Here is an 18,688-nt window from a genome sequence, read left to right as displayed (position 1 = left end):
TTAAGAAAAAACTGCTATTTGTGGTGAGATAAATTTTCTCATCGTAGTGTCTATTATTATTGTCTCATTGAAACTGGGGACACTACAGTTGATAATCCCCAGTAAATTTAGCTCACCACAAACATTATTTGTTTCTCATCCAAAAAAAATATTTTCATTTTCGCTGTTTATCATCAAAATGTCTGTTTTCTCATCCAAAACTTCATAGTGCCTGGCCAGTACTCCACATAACATAGGAACTGACATGCTTCACTTTGATGTGACAGAACAGAATTGACATGGACAAAACTCTCAACCTTGACCTATTCCCTAAGGAACTTCAACATGCTGAACCAAAAATGGGATGGCTTCTTTAACCCTAACTAAGTAGTTTTTACACCATTATGTTATCAAAAACAAAAACACACAAAAAATAACTTCAAATCATAAGCACATTTTGGGAATCATTTTTTATTGCCTAAAGGTTCACATACAAGAACCTGCTTCACAAACTAGCTACATTATCACTTTTGGATGTTATGATAAGGCGACGAAAAAAGAAAACCCTGTTCTATGGGCCTGATCGACCCAAATTTTCCACAGTTTGGGAAACAAATTTTCCTGTACAAAGGAATGCCGACCCAAATTTTGAAAATATCAGGAACAATTTTTGTTTGTATTTCCCCGAATTGCAGAATATTACAGATTTTGGTGATTTATGGGGTCATTTTGCAAAAAAAAGAGACCTGACTGACCGACCCTACTTGAAAGTTCAGCCCGCCCGTATAACAAGGTGTTGTTTTTTGTCGCCTAACCTGAATCCCTTGAACTAATTTTTCTTTTCAAATCACAGTATTCAAAATCTTGTCATTATAAATATGGTAAACAAAGTAGTAGATCTATAGCATTCATTGGGGACATTCATGTGTACCATGCACAAATTTTGATTGTAACCGCCAAATTTTGACAAATTTTTAATATCACTTTAGTTGCAAGCTCCAGTTGAAAATTTATGACTCCCCTTCCAAACTGACAGCCCCTAATTATATTGACATCAGTAATGTTGATTTAACAATGCAACCAAACTGTCTTTGTTGCAAAAACTAATGTAGCCCCTTTATGACGATCTGATTAGAAGTTACATCATTCCACAGACCAGGATCTGTGATCATTCCAATTTTATTCAAAATACTCACACAAAACATTGAAAAGGAAAACAGATAAAGCCAGACAGGATGGTTAAGGAGGTGACCAGGCTCAAACATGATTCATTGGTTTTTTAAAACAATTTTAAGACAAAGGGGTCAAATTACATGTACATTTGTGTTTGTTTTTTACATGCAAGTTCCATGCATGTTTCAGAATCTTTTATTCCGATTAATAATTTTACTTTCTAATGGCTCTATATCCAGGAACACTCCAAAAATTTTTAATTTTTTTTTTAATCCACCCGCCCGCACCTCCTCTTTCAAAGCTGTGAAGGAAAAACAAACAATTATCTTTTTGGCCTTAAAATTAGTGGCGAGTGAAAAATGGGCGAGCTAGAGCGAGAGAAAATGGTGAGTTAGATAAGTTACCCCCTGGCCCTTGCAGAGATTAAAGAGTGCCCCTGGTTAGAATACGGCAAGTCTCACCGGTGAGTTAAGATTTTTACTGCAAGTCGTGCCTGCGAGTTAAGATTTTCATGCCAAGTCCAGCAGACAAGTTACTGCAAGTCCAATCGGCGAATTAAAATTTACGGCAAGTCCCATCAGCAAGTTATTAGTTATGGCAAGTCTTATCAGCGGGTTAAGATTTTTACAGCAAGTCCCATTGGCGAGTTAAGATTACAATCTGATAAAGAGTAAAGTGGATTTTTCTTTCAATCATGAACCTCAACTGGTGAACAGGACTTGAATCACTTGATAGTGTTGTCATAAACTCGCCGGTGGGACTTGATGGTGTTGTCGTAACTCACCGATGGGACTTGATAGCTTTGTCGTCCGCCTTTAGCTTACTTTGTGTAGGGTAATTGACAAAAAAACCTAATCTCTGTGGGGGTGGTAACTCGCCTTTTCTTTAACTCACCTTTCTTAAAACTCGCCCTTTGTTTAACTTGCATAGTTACCACTGTGTCCAGTATTAATTTTTTGACTTAATTGCAGTCCACAAACACATTATCATAATTTTAAATTACGAGTTTCACTGTTGTAAAATATCAAATTAACAGTAGGTGATGGCTAGGCTACCAGCTAGTCCACTAAGCCTATAGATAGGTAGGCCTACATGTAGGCCCTACCAGCCATTTTGACAAGATGTCTTTTTCTGTCAATAATTTTCCCCTCAAAGTTTAATTCGCTTGAACTTAGTTGAATTGCTGACATGATATATGGCACAGGTGATTGCTATGGAGCATCATCATCACTGTATCATCATCTCAATCTGTCTCTTGCTTTATTAGCTTGTTGCTGCAGGTGGTTCCGCCAGTAGAAGTTCAAAATTCATCTGTAAAGAAATAAACCAAAATATCAATTAAAAATGACAGGGAAAAAAAAAAAAAAAATCTTGGGGCCTGACTTAATTAATAGCTTGGGCCCCGACAATAAATTAGGGCCTGCGCTTCAAAATCAGAGCACTAAAAAACTAAAATACTACCTCGGGGCTTCAAGTGAAGTTACTATCATGTGGGCCCCAAGTTACTAAGTCTGTGCCCCAAGTTACCAAGATGGGCCCCGAGTTACCAAGTTAAGGATAGTACGTCGGGCCCCAAGATTATTCGGCGGCTCTGTAATAATCTGGGATTGCAGTTGTGAAAAGGAATGATGGCAATAAATTTGAATTCTTTTACGATTCTCAATTGATTTATCCAGTACTGTATTCATTCCAATAAGCACCCAGGGCGCTTAACGAAGTCATTTTGGGTGGGTGCTTATTTTTACCTGGTTTACCTAATTTTTTGTGAGGGGCGATTATTAGAGATGAATTTACGTATGTTATAAAAGGGTCCCGAGACGTTCTTGTAGCTTTTCTGATGTAGAAAATGTATTGCAAGTTTACACCGGATGTGTAATCCTCCAGCTATTTCACTATCAACATCTATCTGTCACTTCAACATTAATGGTACCCTTTAGCAAATTGAATATACCCTGGGTGCAGGGTTCGATTTAGAAAATAAAATTTACATGCACAACTCTGATATTTTCCTCAAAATGGGCTGAATAACACAAAATTTTGCATGCACAGGCAAAATTCTACATGCACAGAGCCAAAGTTACATGCATTTGTGCATGTAAAACCCCTCTAAATCGAACACTGCCTGGGTGGGCGCTTATTGGAATATGGTACATTAGTTAAAATTCACATAGTACATGTAGTTGATTTGCAGAGCTACAATCCAGCTGTAAGTAGGTAGCTGCAAAAACTATGACTAATTCTGGACCATTGTTTGAGGTATCAATCATTCTGGACAATTTTATTGAGGTATACATTTATTCGCATTTTAAGCCATCCTTGATCACCCAATAAAGCAGTTACTCATTGTACATACCAGCGTTTTGTACTGTTGAGTTCATCAATATACATTCTGATTTGGAAGCCACACAACTAACGTCTCCTGAAAGCAGTTGCTGAGCCTACAACTGTACAATTCACCTTAAGTTGACATCACTGCTATCACCTAGTTGAGGAAATTCAAGAAATAATATCTTAAAATGGAGAAACATTTTACAAGAACAAACATGTTTTTCTCGTAAAGCTTTATGAGGCCTAAAATCTATATAAAATTTATAATTTCAATTATATCAAGAGTTTAGGCGTAGCAAATAAAATTCTCCATTTCAATGTTCCGTAAAAGTTACGGAACATTAAAATCAAGGATTTTATCATGATTTTAGGCTTCATAAAGCTTTGCATAAAAGCTACGGAACATTAAAATCAATTTAAAATTCTCAATTTCAATTTTGACGAGATTTTAGGCCTGGTAAAGCTTTACAAGGCCTAAAATCATGATAAAATACTTGATTTCAATGTTCTGTAAAAGCTACGGCACATTGAAATCAAGGGTTTTATCGGGATTTTAGGCATCGTAAAGCTTTGCATAAAAGCTACGGAACATTAAAATCAAGTAAAATTCTCAATTTCAATTTTATTGAATTTTAGGCCTAGTAAAGCTTTACGAGGCCTAAAATCTTGATAAAATTCTCAATTTAAATGTTCCGTAAAAGCTACGACACATTGAAATGAAGGATTTTATTGAGATTTTAGGCCTCGTAAAGATTTGCATACAAGCTACGGAACATTGAAATCAATTCAAATTCTCAATATTAATTTTACTGAGATTTTAGGCCTTGTCAAGCTTTACGATGCCTAAAATCCTGATTAAAATTCTTGATTTCAATGTTCCGTAAAAGCTACGGCACATTAAAATCAATGATTTTTCAAGATTTTAGGCATCATAAAGCTTTGCGTAAAAGCTACGGGTAATTGAAATCAATTATAATTCTCAATTTCAATTTTATCGAGATTTTAGGCCTAGTAAAGCTTTACAAGGCCTAAAATCTCAATAAAATTCTCAATTTCAATGTTCCGTAAAAGATATGGCACATTGAAATGAAGGATTTTATCAAGATTTCAGGCATCGTAAAGCTTTGCATAAAAGCTATGGAACATTAAAATCAATTAAAATTCTCAATTTCAATTTTATGGAGACTTTACGATGCCTAAAATCCTGATTAAAATTCTTGATTTCAATGTTCCGTAAAAGCTACAGCACATTGAAATCAATGATTTTTTCAAGATTTTGGGCATCGTAAAGCTTAGCATAAAAGCTACGGGTAATTGCAATATTTCTCAATTTTATCAAGATTTTAGGCCTAGTAAAGCTTTACAAGGCCTAAAATCTCAATAAATCTCAATTTCAATGATCCGTAAAAGCTACGGCACATTGAAATGAAGGATTTTGTCGAGATTCCAGGCATCGTAAAGCTTTGCATAAAAGCTAACATTAAAATCAATTTAATTCTCAATTTCAATTTTATCAAGATTTTGGGCCTTAAAAGCTTTAGTTTACGAGGCCTAAAATCTTGATAAAATTCTTGATTTCAATGTTCTGTAACCAAAAGCTACGGCACATTGAAATCAAGGGTTTTATCAAGATTTTAGGCATCGTAAAGCTTAAAAGCGTAAATTAAAATTGATTGGGCAGCTGATTGGGACAATATATTACTTTGATCATTGTTTGATGTGTGAGGTATACTATTTTGCAGCAAACCTTTGACGAGCGCGACTGCCGTGATGTTGCAAATTCGGAGCTAACAACGCGTACGGCGCACAGTTCATTCATAAATTTCCACTCGGCAACAGCAGATCGCCTCAGCAGCCAATCAGAGACAAGTGCGTCCAACGCAGTAAATACGCGATGTATGCTTAAAATACGCGCTCGTCAAAGGTTTACTGGAATTGATTATAATACTCATTTTCCAGCTTTTGTGTGAGATTTATTACCTAGGAGTGAGATTATACTACCTGCGTGAGACCGCGAGAAAGTGACCCCATGCGTGAGACTCACGCGGCACGCCAATGCGTGAGAGTTGACAGCCCTGATGACCATTATTAATACTGCAGAGATCATTCCAGAAAGGAAAGCAGTAAATATGTCATGCATGTTTCGTTTTGTTTGTTGTCAATTTATCATGACAAATTGACATGCACTAGAAATGCATGACTGACAAAACTTTATAAAAAAATTTAATTTCAATTAACAAGAATTTGATAACATAAAACACCGACGCTATTTAACACATGGAAATGAACATGTGTTTAATTTGCACAAAATCAGCACTGTTCTACCGATTTTTCTCGATTTTTTTTATAGTACGCCGGGAGTATTTCAGTCGGGGAGTTCAGTTAGACTGCGGAACTCAGTCCTCAATGATAGTCAGTCATTTATCTTTTGGTCGTTATATGACTATCATTTGAGGGACTGAGTTGTTATAATATATCTTCAGAGGTGCAATTTCAGACAATAGCTGGGGATTAGTGGGGCAGAGGTTATCTATTGAATCCTTTCATGACCACTGAAGCATAGTAATAGTCAAGTCTGCCAAGGACACTCGGCACAAATTGAAAGACCATCACAAAAGAATGCATGCATGTCAGGTCATCGACACCAATTTGGTGTTTGTTATGACACAAATTTTGTGTCTGTTATGCACCTCGAAATATGTACCTTAAAGTCTGTATCTGGAGTTCAGTGTACGCTGTGCATACACGGCGCAGAATTCGGCAACCTTTACGTTGACCGATGTCGACGAAGGTCCGCATGGAGCCTCGATTATAATTCCAATTTATTGCAAATAAGAGAGTCCGCCGCTCACAAATTTCACCTCAACATAAAATTAACATATTATAGTTTTATATTTTATTATTCTCTAACTGTTATTTTGTTTTATACGGCAAATTCACACCTCTTGAATAATGTAAACATGACGAGAACATTACTTACCGTGACCCAAGCAGTGAACACATCAAAATGACTTCCGGCGATGATGGCATTTCAGATTTGTAAATTTGGTATCAAAAGTTAAACAAAGTCAACATCCATGTAATTTTGTACGTATTATCCGTCGAATGATGATTTTTATTTTCTGTAATGAACTGTCAAAAGTTGTTTAAAAATCAGCGGGAAAAATATCATTCCTCATACCCACGGGGGCAAATGTCGTCCACCAAAGTCCTTAGCGGTAAAATTTGACCTTTTAACGGTCGTATGCGAAAGTTGCCGTCGTACTGTTTGTCTGGGGGTGAAGCCACGTATCCAAGGTGATTTTGGTCGGGTGGTCGGACGCGGAGAAATAAGCGTTCACGTCTGGAACGAAAAACGCGATCGTTTGCGTGATTGCTGCGCCGTTATCGCCCGCGTCAAACGCAACATGTTCTGTAGACGCGAACATGTCTGCTTGTTTGCGTCCGGGTTGCGTCCTTGTCAAAATCGTTGCTAAGCAGTGTTGACTTCACTACGCAAACCAAAGTTATAGGTCTAGGTTCTTGTTTGTCTGGGGCGACATGCATCTGTGAACACGCGCGAGCCCACTTACGGCCTGCATCATTTACGATCTGCATCAATTCTCGGAAGGCGCTCGCGCAAACGGCTATCTTCTGAAGATAACATTGCGGGCCTAATAAAGCAACAGAAAATATTTCACACATCTAGAAAACATCTGTTAGGAAAGGTTGTTTTGTTTTTGTTTGTTTGTTTATTCCGCTATCTACCAAAGATTTTTTTGATAAATTATAAAGAAAGTAAATTAGAAAGGTCGACAATATTTTGTTATCTACTAATGATACCATTTAGAACCGTATGAACAAATTTCTTGTTTGTTTGTTATCTACTCAAGGTAAAATTTACGGTGTGATTTGCAAATCATTATAGGCCCTTTGCGACACCAAGCATCATCTGCTGTCAAAAAAACACGCTCAAAGCCTATTTACGGCCAGAAAATATTTCACACATTTTGAAAAACATCTGTTGTTAGGACAGTTTGTTTCTGATGTGTTTTGTTTTGTTTGTTTTTCCGCTATCTACTCAAGATAGTAGGTTTTTTTTAAATAAAATAGGCCTAAGAAAGTAAGAAAGGTTGACAATATTTTGCTATCTACTGATGATACCATTTGAAACCGTATGAACTAATTTTTAAAAAAATCATAGAAGAAAATATTTCACAAATTTAGAAAGCGTATATAGCCCCAGACAAGCAACGTGTATAAGTAGGCGTAAAACTAATTTTGGTGGGTTTAATTAAAATGATCTTCGGTTTATATATCAGGTAAAAATGTACCAGTGTATATTTGAAGAATTATTACTATCCAGCAAAATCATGAAACGTTTCATAATATTTTAAAAAGGCCTACAAACGGTGCCTTAAATTAAATATTGTTGTATACGTTTTTCTAACAATTTCACAAATCATATCGGCCTACTGTCAATACGGCGTATTTTTATTCATAAACAAAACATTGATTATAATAAAAGTATTTTGTCAAAATCGGTAACGAATTAATTTAGGTTTTCTATTAAATATGTAAAACAAATGTTAAAAAAATGTTTTTTAATAATTTGTGTTTGCTGGGTTCGTGCAAGATCTCGACAGAAAAAAATACGTTGAATTTTATCAAGTCGCATTATTTATTATAAGGGCGTGTATAGGCTAATCTTAAAATACAGGATGATTTAAAATGAACTGTACCCGACTTCAAAAATTAAAATTAAATACTTACCGACATTTAAATAATTTGTGTTTGTAGGCTGTAACAGGATAGTATGTTTTCTATTATTGGTGAAAAATCATGTCTTTATGATGGTTTGGAAGAAAAATACATTCTTAGAAAACACACCAAAAACGATGTTGCACACGGATGAGTATATTTTAATCAAATATTCGGTTCTACAACGGTTTGATCACTCAACTGCCCTCAAACGCTTTAAATAAATTGCGCATGTTTATTTAAAAATGAAAATAAGATGAATTGATAAATGAATAAAATTAAAATTAAATACTTACCGACATTTAAATAATTTTATGTAGCAAGCTGTAATAGGGTAGTAGGTTATATTTCCTATTATTGGTGAAAAATTCTGTTCTCAATTACGAGTGATATTGCACCAGCACCATTTCTATTTGCATTTAAATTTCCCTCTATAGTAATTTCAAGTCAACGAGTCCTTTTTTCTACATGTATTATTTACATGTAATCTTTGGAAATCTGACATTGTCATAACCGTCATAATATATTCAATTTTACAAATACAAGTTTAAAAATTGTAACATGTATACGACATCGTTTTGTGTCAATTTTTATTTATTTCGTTTGTACATAAATTAACACGGAATAAAGCTACATTAACTTTGAAATCTGATTTTCTCAAAATCAACTGATTTTACAAAAATTATGTACGACAAACGAAAAAATGATTATGTCGAATAACACCAATGATGAAACTGCTGTTGAAATATTAACCATCAAACGGTAGGTCTACTCATCTTACTCATGGTTGTAAAAGAAATATGTAGGCCTCCCCCCCTCAACACAAAGGTTGACAACCACGAGAGTAACCAAATCTTTCAAAGGTCCCCTTTGCAATGATTTTTCATCAAATTTACCCCCCTTTTTCATGCAAATTCGAGGTCAAAATTTGGCCAAAAACAACCCCTATTTGGTGGTTTTCAATGACCAGAAATTTCAAACATCCCTTTTCAATGATTATTTATAAACACCCCTGGCCTTATCAATGACACTAAATATTGACATAAAATTTCTGGATTTTCTCAAGTACCCCTTTTATCCAAATTTCGCGGACAGTGCAAATTAAATACCCCTATTTTGCTCATTTCACTGTCAAATTTCACAGACAGTAGGCCTACAAATTAAATACCCCCTACACCCTATTTTGCCAATTTCACGATCCTTGGTTAGACTGGATCCTTCAGTCTTTCAACAACTACGCATGATCATCAGGTTGTGCTGCTCGAATAAGGCAACGTGAAGGATTGTGGGTAAATAAAAGGCGCCGTCATTAGAGGCCAGAAGGATTCAGGCTAGTCCTTGCTGCTGGTAAAAAATAACCCCTTTTCCGCGCAATTTGGTAACTTTCATGGTTGTCAACTTTTGTGTTGACTTGGGTGCCGGGTAGGCCTAAGGCCTATGTATAATCAAATAAACACAATCTACAGCTGCTAGTATAAGTTCTGAAGAAAGTTATATATTTTTTGGTGACATTTACCCGAACATTTATTTTAACGTACATCATGTATATTCCTGAAAACAGTCACCAGCATGTACTTTTCAAATAATTTAGCTATTCTATTTTGATAATTTCATAATAGTTGAAATTGTAACAAACTGACATAAGAACACCCCAATTATGTTTTACCTTTTCATTCCTATCGTGTTTTTAAACCTCTAGATCATTGAGCTGCTGAAATATGCTTATCATACGAGTACGAGTTTAGCGAAAATAGTGAATCATAAAGTATTATTAACGTGGCTGTGTACTCTACTCCCCATTCCAGAAAAATACAGAACTAATTTTTTGAATAAAAAAATATTATCCTAGTAATAAAAGTCAAATTTTAATATCTAGCCACTTTTTGAAAATAAGGGCCAAAAACATGCGTTTTTAGGGTGTTTTCCGTATGTTGTGATAATCAAGCCCAAGGACTTGAACTAAGAATAATAACATTTTATGCCTTCCAATTTTTGGAAAAGACATGTTTCATTTTTATAACCAACCATTTATTAAAGTAACACAAAAAAAGTGAAAATTAGATCAAAATTTCGGCATTATAGGGGGCCTACATAGCCGCTTTCGCCAAACGTTTGACAAACATTTAGCGATCACAAACGTTTGCCAAACGTTTACGGGCGTTTACGAAAATGTTTGACAAACGTTTGGCGAAAACGGCTGTGATATATACTCAAAATTTTAAATGCTTAGATTTGTTCCAAGTCTGTGATTTTCGTGACTCGATTGTCAGAAAACATGCCGAAAATGCATGTTTTTGGCTCTTTTTCAAGATATTAGTAAAATAGTGAACTTTTTCTTTTATCTCCTGTTAGGACCAACTAAAGGATTAGGATTTAACTTTTGCCAAAACAGGATAATTAGGGATTCAATCATGTTTCACCGTTGTTCATCACCGTTTAACAACGATGCGGCCGCGTCGTCTGCGTGGTTTACTTCGCGAGGGCAGCTTTACCTTTCAACAACGAAAAGAAGCTAAATATCGTATAATTCACGATTATTTTACGAGGAATGTCAGTTAATCATTGCCACTCAGCCTTACAAAAACTTCGATGATTTCTCTTTTGATATCAGCAATAAAACTACAGTATATTAGTACTCGAGAATCCTTGATTCAACTTGTAAGCTGCACCGTTAGAACACTGTTTAAAATTTTGCTGTTTAAAAGAATGTTGTTCAGAAAAGTAAACAGAGTTGAAAAAAAAAAAAAAATTGGAGCTTGATTGTTTTAAACAACAACAAATGAAAAGGCAAAATAATCAATTTAAACAGAGTTGTTTAAAAATGCTAATTTACCGCCAAATCGGCATTTTAAACATCGAGTTGTTTAATATTATTTGCATAATCCAAGATGGCCGTTTTGACAAGCATGCATGTGTGGAGAGAAGCGAAGGAATTTTATTGAACTTTATACAGCAAGTGTACAAGTTTTAGGCCTGTATCGCTCTCTATTTATGTAAATGTTTGCTGTGCACAAACTGGAAGCAATTTTGTGATCCACATGTGGTTAAAAAAATTGATACTATGCCTGTAAGCTTACTGTGTTGTAAGATACAGTATGCTTGTACAGGTAAGCTTATAGTTAACATCAGCAATATTATGCTCAGTTTTTTTACTACACAGATCACAAAATCACATTCAGTTTTAGCAGCAGCATGTATACATAGAATAGCGAACGATTTCAATGTAAAACGTGTACACATACAAGTAAAATGTTTGATAAAACGTAAACAACATTCAGTGAATAAAAACATATTTTTAAACAACCTTCTTTAAACAACCGTTTACAATTTAAACACTGTTGTTTAATCTAAACTTACACAACTAAGTTGTTTAATTATACCACTAAACAACAGTTGTTTAAATCTTGGTCAACATTTTAAACAACAAACTGTTTAATAATTAAACAATTTTGAGTTGTTTAATTTTTAAACAACTATTGAGCGATTCACCTGGTAACTTGTGGTTGTTTAAAATTTTAAACAACTTGTTTAATTTTATTTTAACAGTGTGGCATACGCACAAAGGTTCCAGGCATCCCAGACAAAAAAGTGTGGATTCAGTTAAGGAGAATACACGAAGAACTGTTGATTCTTGAATAATAATCCACGAGGCGTTAGCCGAGTGGTTTTTTTTAAAGAATCAACAGTTTTGAGTGTATTCTCTGACTTAAACCATTGCTTTATACTAACAACTTAATATTTTCTATAACTGTGGATTCGTAAGTTACTAGTAATAATAAATGGAAAAAGCAAACATTACATTGCTCCATTGTCCCTATAACCATGCTAACATTATAATATTTAATTATCGGATTGGCCTACTGATCGATATAAGTAAATATTCAAGCGTGCGAAAATACCACCAGATGAAACAAAATGCAGTTTGTACACGAAAGAGAAATAAAAATTAAACAGAAAATAGATCTACGGTGGCTTTTATCATTACTAAACATGTGCAAAACAAACAAATAAATAAACAAATAAATAAACAAATAAATACATAGGCCTAAATGCATTGATACAGAATGTGTATTATGTAGCAAAGTTTCCTAAATAAAAAACATGTAAGCGACTGAAATGAAAAGGAAGAAAAAGAAAAAGAACATAAAAGAAAAAAAACCGACAAAAGATAAATTTTTAATTAAAATAAGTAGAAAAACAGAACATATAGGCAGCGACTGCCTTTTGAGGAGAAACAAGAGCAATTACTCTCCTAATGCTCTCCTTAAATCTGATATTGGAGAGTGTTTTTACTCTCCTTAGTGAACCATTCTGTCCCTACATTCTATTATAAATGCTCCGAACAGCTCTCCTTGATGGCCCAGAAAAGCTATTTAATGCTCTCCTGAAAATTTCAATTGCCAGTCCCTGCATAGCAAATCTTGGTGGAATAATAGATTTATAACACAAATGAAAGTGTAATGGCCAAGTTACACTAAAAATGCCAAATTTGCGTTGTTATTTTACAATACAATTTTGTCATGTTTGTAGGCCTATACAAAAGCTCGGTATAGGCTATTATAATTTTGGAAAACGTAAGATCAGCGCATGTACAAATAAAATTATTCATTGTAGTTTTTAGTGTAAAATGGTTTCATAATTTTTTTGAATGTTGTTCATTTTATTTTATTTGTTCATGATAATGTTCCTTTTCCTATCACTTAATTTAGAAACAGCCGTAATTCTATTTAATAAACTGTAGATTACATGTTTAGTACGAATCCACACTTCTCTGTACGAATCCACACTTAACTGTAGATTCGTGCAGAAAAGTGTTGATTCGTAGAAAATATTCTACAGTTTATTGAATAGACTGACGTCACAGCAATGGTTTAATCACGGTTTAACAACGGTTGGCTCCTGTACAAAGGTATCGGAAGAGCAACGATTATCTGCATGCGCGACGCATCTTATGGAAGCACCACGGAAGCACTGATTTAAAAAAAAACATGCGGTCAAAGGGCTCCGTTTTAGCTAATAAAATAGTGATTTTTTTTCAAGTTCTTTCCCCCGATTTCAACATCAAGATATGAAACGATTTCACCCAAACTTCTCAAGGGGCTGTGGATTTACTCGATGCTCACGTAATGTAAGGAAGAAAGACGAGAAATGCCGCATTCTCCTGTGATCTTCGATCAAAGTGCAAAATGTGACCACTTTAAACTTCAACTGCCTTTATTTCAATGTTAATTTTCTTGGTAAAATGACGATTTGGGTACACGATAACTCAATGAATACAGCATTTATTAAGCAATTGTGCTCATCATAAAAAGCATGATCGACTTAAGAAACGGGTTTCTCATTTTCTTTTATTTTAGTCTATTTCCGATTTTAGGCATCATTTTGTGCAAATAGGCGTTTGTGAATTTTAAAAAGTCCATTTTGATGCTTTATATGGTCAATATCTCAAAAAATAAGGCCAATATCAAAAAACTAAAAAAAATTTTTTGGAAAGAGTGTTTTTTTGTTGTTATGATGTACCGAACAAAAAATGCCAAAAATTCATTTTTGTAGGTAAAAATCAAACAAATAAAAACAGACAAACAAACATGGAAAATACAAAAATATACCAAATTATCTTTCCGACTCGTCTCATGCTAATTTCCTCTTTTTTTGTATTATTTCATTAGGTTTAAAAATACTATTACCAGTAGATAGGCCTAACGAACAACCTTTCTCAATTTCTTTGTATTTTAGGCCTACTTGCGGAAAAACTAACAAGCAAACAAACAAATAAACAAACAAACAAAAAACATCAAAACAAACTTTCCTAATAGACGTTTTCTAAAGGGCCTATAATGATTTGCAAATCACACCGTAAATTCTTCCTTGAGTAGATAACAAACAAACAAGAAATTTGTTCATACGGTTCCAAATGGTATCATCAGTAGATAACAAAATATTGTCAACCTTTTTTAGTAGATAGCGGAAAAACAAACAAACAAACTAAACACATCAAAAACAAACTTTCCTAACAACAGATGTTTTTCAAATGTGTGAAATGTTTTCTGTTGCTTTATTAGGCCCGCAATGCTATATTCAGAAGATAGCCGTTTGCGTGCGCGCCTTCCGAGCTAGAAAATGATGCAGATCGTAAATAATGCATTTCTCGTGCGTGGGTGATTTTGCGTCACCGATCAATCAACTTGGCTTATCCGCGCTTGCGGTCAAATTACGCGCCGGTACGCGCAATGAACTTTGCGTGGCGCTCTGAGCTATGCGAGTGGTGGGCAGCGTAATACGCGTGGTGGGCAGCGTAATACGCGATTCAGTTCTTCAAGCCATAAAAAAGTAAACAAAATTTAAAAAAGACTGAAAATTTCAAAACTCATTTAATCTTCGCCAATACTTGTCAACCTGCCGGTTGATTTACGCCAATATGTATGTCCGTCGTATTGTGTACAAACCCGTTTTATCTTTCATTGTGATTTTTAAGATTGTGTTATCTAAATTGCAAACAAAAAATGAAGTTTAATAATGGTGTTTCTTCTTACTTTTGACTGAAACACATACTAATTTTTCATCTGAATAATCTTAAATCTACTTTTTTTGCGACGTGCACATTTACTGGTTTGGTATGATAATTTGAAAGTGTCATTAAAGCTCTTTCACACACAACATCATTTGAGGGAGCTCACATGACGACTGAACACAAATCTATAAATTCATAAATGAAGCCGAAAACACCGTGAACCAGGACAGGAAATCATCTAACAATTAAATTGTTGTTCCAAAATAATTTAGGCCTAATCTTGCAAATGAGAGAGCCCAAACTACCAATGCACCAGTAGGCCTACTATCAAAACAACACGGAGCCGAAACACCGGGAACCACCACAGGAAACCAACCAAAATGCATTCAATGTTCCAAAATTAACAAAAACATACCGTATGAAAGCACAAATCAACCAATGCACAAATACTATCAAAACAACAAGGAACCGAAAACATCAGGAACCACCATAGGAAACCACAAACCAAAAATACATTTTTTTTTGTTCCATTATAATTTAAATCATGAAAAATAACAAAAACACATCTAAGTACAAACCTGCAAATTCAAAACGACCTGGAGCCGAACCCCGGGAACCACCGCAGGAAACCATCCAAAAATTGCATTTTTTTTCCATAATAAATTAGAACAATAAAAACACATGGAAAAGAAATTCAATCATCAGAAATAGCTCTTTTTTATACAAATCATTGTTTTGATTTATTCAAATTACAAAAACCAATGAAAACAAAGATCAGACAATGTTTTGTATGTTCAAAACAATATGGAGCCTAAAACACTGGGAACCACCGCTGGAAACCATCTAAAAATCTCATTTTTGTTCAAAAATAATACAAATCTATAAATCACCAAAAAATGATAATGCCAACCCCTGCCAGATTGACACTTGCCAACCTGGTACAATTGGCAGATGCCAATGATTTCTGACACTCTGGATATTGATGGCAAATGCCAATTTGGCCCGTGACTGCAAATGCCTGGTTGTGCGTACCCCTTGCACATTCTTCTTGGCCGAACCTGGCAAATGCCACATTGGCATCAGTTGGCAAGTGCCAACCTGGCACTAGGTGGCATATTTTCCCTGTGTGTGGAGGGAGCGTAACCAAGCTAGTTTTGTACGAGACTACGGTTTGCGATCGTGGCCGACATAAAGTCATAAATCTAAAAAATTATGACTTTATGTCGGACCAACAAAAAATCGTCCCGTTTTACTACAAATAGGACGAATTTGACAGTTTGCTCATAGATTTAAGTTAGAACATGTGTAATAGACCAGGCTGTAGATGAGCTAGGTGTCACTTGGAGCGTAAACTTATCCCATATGGTTTTTCTAGATCAGAATTTCATGAGGAATAAGAATATCTTGGGTAACAAGCCCCTATCCTGAACAGGCTCCCACAAAGGGGGTTCTTTCCGGGGGTCCATTTTTAAGGATAAAATATCATAAGTTACGTTTAAACACAATAGTGTAGAGCAAACTCTTATAAATCTCATAGTGTACACCCAATTAGTAAATTAAGCCCAACATATTTGATGTGGTAACAATCTGGAGGTGGAAGAGTAGTAGGGCGTCTCTAAAAGACCCCTATTTCCGGGGGTCCCATTTTAAAGGAAAACATGCCCTAAGTTACGCTTAAACACAAAATAGTATAAAGTACACTCTTTTTTAATGCCAAGATTGAACCCACTTATTTAAATAAGCCTTTTATATTTGATGTGGTAACAATATGGGGGGTGGGGTGTAGAAGGGGGGGTCTCTAAATGGCCCCCTATTTAAAAACAACACCAGTTAAATTTGCCTAAAGTTTATTATTTGTTTGGTATGACCAGATTTTTATGAAGATTAAGTATATCTTGACCAAGAAAGTCAAACTCCTTCATACAAACATCCAGCCACCAACTCCCCACCCCACCCCACCCCCAAACAGGGGGTGCCATTCAGGCGTTATGAGCATTTTGAGAATATAATGTGTAATAATGTATGATACTGTAATTTCAAATAATTATGATGCAACACATCTTACAACCTAAAATCAAAATTAATGTTGATATGTTATTCCAAAACTCGATGGCAACAATACTGTGTGTGTGTGTGTGTGTGGGGGGGGGGCGTTGGCTGGAAGAGGAAGTCTCTGAAGACCCCATATTTAATAGACAGGATGGGGTCTTTAGTCTTTAGGGAATCTTATATTATACGGTTCCAAGCATTTGGGTCCGTAATTTGTAGGAAAATACTTCATACCATTATGTTACCCTTTGGTTCAAATAGGGCACAAATATTTGTTTGTACTATAAAGTTTGCTTTAAAGTTCTACCTATTATGCTTACTATAATACTTAATCCTCTGTATCGCTTTCATCGCTGTTGCCTACAAAGTCTTCACAATCATGATCTATAAACAGTTCTAGTATATCATCAGGCATAACCTTCTCGAGCCATCTCAGTTCTAGTGATTCTGTCCATCCATTGTCAGCAATGTTTCCAGCCTCATAACTACAAAGGACTGCTGAGCGCCATTCTCCAATCTTGGGGTGTCTTCTGCTGAAACCCTGGAGGCAGACCTTGAAGAATATGTTGCCTTGCTGTATGGCATAAAGTGTAAAAGCGTCAACGAGGCCCGGTATATACTCTTTGATCTGAAATTTACCAAACAGAACAAGATCACTGATGTGTCATTGCTACCACCATGCCAGCATACACTGAGACTTCATATTTTGAGATCAAACTTTATCGCTAGAGAATGGCGCTCAGCAGTCCTTTGTAGTTATGAGGCTGGAAACATTGCTGACAATGGATGGACAGAATCACTAGAACTGAGATGGCTCGAGAAGGTTATGCCTGATGATATGCAAGAACTGTTTATAGATCATGATTGTGAAGACTTTGTAGGCAACAGCGATGAAAGCGATACAGAGGATTAAGTTAGCATAATTGGTAGAACTTTAAAGCAAACTTTATAGTACAAACAAGTATTTGTGCCCTATTTGAACCAAAGGGTAACATAATGGTATGAAGTATTTTCCTACAAATTACGGACCCAAATGCTTGGAACCGTATAATATAAGATTCCCCTAAAGACTAAAGACCCCATCCCGTCTATTAAATTTGGGGTCTTCAGAGACTTCTCTTCCAGCCCCCGCCCCCACACGCATACAGTATTGTTGCCATCGAGTTTTGGAATAACATATCAACATTAATTTTGGATTTAGGTTGTAAGATGTGTTGCATCATAATTATTTGAAATTACAGTATCATACATTATTACACATTATATTCTCAAAATGCTCATAACGCCTGAATGGCACCCCCCTGTTTGGGGGTGGGGTGGGGAGTTGGTGGCTGGATGTTTGTATGAAGGAGTTTGACTTTCTTGGTCAAGATATACTTAATCTTCATAAAAATCTGGTCATACCAAACAAAGAATAAACTTTAGGCAAATTTCACTGGTGTTGTTTTTAAATAGGGGCCATTTAGAGACCCCCTTCTACACCCCACCCCCCATATTGTTACCACATCAAATATAAAAGGCTTATTTAAATAAGTGGGTTCAATCTTGGCATTAAAAAGAGTGTACTTTATAATATTTTGTGTTTAAGCGTAACTTAGGGCATGTTTTCCTTTAAAATGGACCCCCCCGGAAATAGGGGTCCTTTAGAGACCCCCTACTACTCTTTCACCCTCCAGATTGTTACCACATCAAATATGTTGGGCTTAATTTACTAATTGGGTGTACACTATGAGATTTATAAGAGTTTGCTCTACACTATTGTGTTTAAACGTAACTTATGATATTTTATCCTTAAAAAATGGACCCCCCGGAAAGAACCCCCCTTTTGTGGGAGCCTGTTCAGGATAGGGGCTTGTTACCCAAGATATTCTTATTCCTCATGAAATTCTGATCTAGAAAAACCATATG

General features: G+C 35.4%; 1 long non-coding RNA gene across 1 annotated transcript; it reads right to left on the bottom strand.

Annotated features, from left to right (window-relative positions):
- Window positions 1–430: 430 nt before the first annotated feature.
- On the bottom strand, window positions 431–3,706 carry LOC140156852 (uncharacterized). The gene is made up of 2 exons (XR_011859601.1): window positions 3,506–3,706; window positions 431–2,463 (listed from the first exon to the last, which is right to left on the bottom strand). It is a non-coding gene; the product is annotated as an uncharacterized lncRNA (long non-coding RNA).
- Window positions 3,707–18,688: the final 14,982 nt, after the last annotated feature.

Source organism: Amphiura filiformis, chromosome 7 (assembly GCF_039555335.1).
Source record: "Amphiura filiformis chromosome 7, Afil_fr2py, whole genome shotgun sequence".
Classification (NCBI taxonomy): domain Eukaryota; kingdom Metazoa; phylum Echinodermata; class Ophiuroidea; order Amphilepidida; family Amphiuridae; genus Amphiura; species Amphiura filiformis.
This window is presented reverse-complemented; position numbering and strand designations above follow the sequence as displayed.